This window comes from Anomaloglossus baeobatrachus, unplaced genomic scaffold (assembly GCF_048569485.1).
Source record: "Anomaloglossus baeobatrachus isolate aAnoBae1 unplaced genomic scaffold, aAnoBae1.hap1 Scaffold_2698, whole genome shotgun sequence".
NCBI classification, from domain to species: domain Eukaryota; kingdom Metazoa; phylum Chordata; class Amphibia; order Anura; family Aromobatidae; genus Anomaloglossus; species Anomaloglossus baeobatrachus.
The window spans coordinates 75,001-77,500 of NW_027442208.1; positions in this window are offsets into that span (position 1 = coordinate 75,001).

A 2,500-nucleotide genomic window follows, 5' to 3' on the forward strand; every position below is an offset into this window, starting at 1 on the left:
TTCGCCCGTGCGGGTCGTCGGACCGCTTTTCGACGCTCGGGTCGTTTCAAACTCGCCACCGCGAGGCCGCCCGCCTCCTCGGGAGGGCGGGGGCGGCCGGCGCGCTCGCGCCACCGTAAGGAGGGTGAAACCCCGGGTGTGGGGGAGGAAGGGGCCGCTCGCCTGTGACCGGCGCGGGCTCCAGAGCCCGGGCCGAGCGTGCGGCGCCACCTCCCCGCCCGGGAGCGCTTCGCCAAATCGATCGGAAGAGGACGACGCTGGGCCAGAAGGGAAGGGGGTCTTTCGGACCGGAACCTTCATCCCAGGGCCCGCCGGATGGCTGCGTACGTCGTGGGGGCGCTCTGACTCCGGGCCCCGCGCCTGGCAAACTCCCCACCGGGAGCTGCGGGAGAGGCCAGAGCGCGTACCCGCAACCGGAAGGGGTCCCCGAGCCGCAGTTCGCGCATCGCTCGGAGTACCGGTTCGTCGAGGGGAGCGTTCGAAGTCTGGAGAGGCGCTCTTCTCTCACATATATCTCCCGGAGGCGTGGGATGAAGTGTCTTTGGGCGGTTGGGAGCCCCCCCCGCGTAAGCCGGGTCGGTCCCGCCAACTACCCGCCCCCCTGGAACTGCCGGGCGGACGCGGCAGGCAAATTCGACCCCATCCCGGTTCTACGGATTTTTTTGCTCCTTTGGCTCCCCCTCTGGCCGCTTTGGGGTACTGCAACCGAGGACCTGCCGAAACGCGTGGAACTGCCCGTCGGATTCGAGTTAAGAGGCGTCAACCGTGGAAGTCTGAACGGTCTGAAAAATTTTCTAAGTCCCAAGGACTCTCCGGCGTGATTCTCTGGAGCCCTTTTCGGCTTGCGAGGCTGCCCGACGCCCCTCCCGGATGATGGAAGTCTGACGGAATTTTTTTTTTTGACCGATTTCTCCCAACTGCCGGGGAACATTGGGAGAGATTGTCTGGAGCCCCGCTCGGGCTCCCGAGGGCCCCGACACCCCCCCGGATGATGGAAGTCTGACGGAATTTTTTTTTTTGACCGATTTCTCCCAACTGCCGGGGAACATTGGGAGAGATCGTCTGGAGCCCCGCTCGGGCTCCCGAGGGCCCCGACACCCCCCCGGATGATGGAAGTCTGACGGAATTTTTTTTTTTGACCGATTTCTCCCAACTGCCGGGGAACATTGGGAGAGATTGTCTGGAGCCCCGCTCGGGCTCCCGAGGGCCCCGACACCCCCCCGGATGATGGAAGTCTGACGGAATTTTTTTTTTTGACCGATTTCTCCCAACTGCCGGGGAACATTGGGAGAGATCGTCTGGAGCCCCGCTCGGGCTCCCGAGGGCCCCGACACCCCCCCGGATGATGGAAGTCTGACGGAATTTTTTTTTTTGACCGATTTCTCCCAACTGCCGGGGAACATTGGGAGAGATCGTCTGGAGCCCCGCTCGGGCTCCCGAGGGCCCCGACACCCCCCCGGATGATGGAAGTCTGACGGAATTTTTTTTTTTGACCGATTTCTCCCAACTGCCGGGGAACATTGGGAGAGATTGTCTGGAGCCCCGCTCGGGCCCCCGAGGGCCCCGACACCCCCGGAAAATCATGGAAGTAGGAAAATTTCGATTTTTCGTCTAAGTCCCAAGGACTCTCAGGCGAGATTGTATGGAGCCCCGCTCGGGCCCCCGGGGCCCCGTCACCTCCGGAAGTCCGCGGGGGCCTGAAACTTTCCAGTTTTCATCCAGGCGCCGAGGGCAGTAGGGCGAGAGCGCCCGGGGCCCCTCGGGCCCCCGGGGCCCCGTCACCTCCGGAAGGTCGCGGGGGCCTGAAACTTTCCAGTTTTCATCCAGGCGCCGAGGGCAGTAGGGCGAGAGCGCCCGGGGCCCCTCGGGCCCCCGGGGCCCCGTCACCTCCGGAAGGTCGCGGGGGCCTGAAACTTTCCAGTTTTCATCCAGGCGCCGAGGGCAGTAGGGCGAGAGCGCCCGGGGCCCCTCGGGCCCCCGGGGCCCCGTCACCTCCGGAAGGTCGCGGGGGCCTGAAACTTTCCAGTTTTCATCCAGGCGCCGAGGGCAGTAGGGCGAGAGCGCCCGGGGCCCCTCGGGCCCCCGGGGCCCCGTCACCTCCGGAAGGTCGCGGGGGCCTGAAACTTTCCAGTTTTCATCCAGGCGCCGAGGGCAGTCGGGCGAGAGCGCCCGGGGCACCTCGGGCCCCCGGGGCCCCGTCACCTCCGGAAGGTCGCGGGGGCCTGAAACTTTCCAGTTTTCATCCAGGCGCCGAGGGCAGTCGGGCGAGAGCGCCCGGGGCACCTCGGGCCCCCGGGGCCCCGTCACCTCCGGAAGGTCGCGGGGGCCTGAAACTTTCCAGTTTTCATCCAGGCGCCGAGGGCAGTAGGGCGAGAGCGCCCGGGGCCCCGTCACCTCCGGAAGGTCGCGGGGGCCTGATACTTTCCAGTTTTCATCCAGGCGCCGAGGGCCACCTCCGGGGCTCCACAAGTCAACTTTTAAGCCCCCTCTCCGAGCTCCG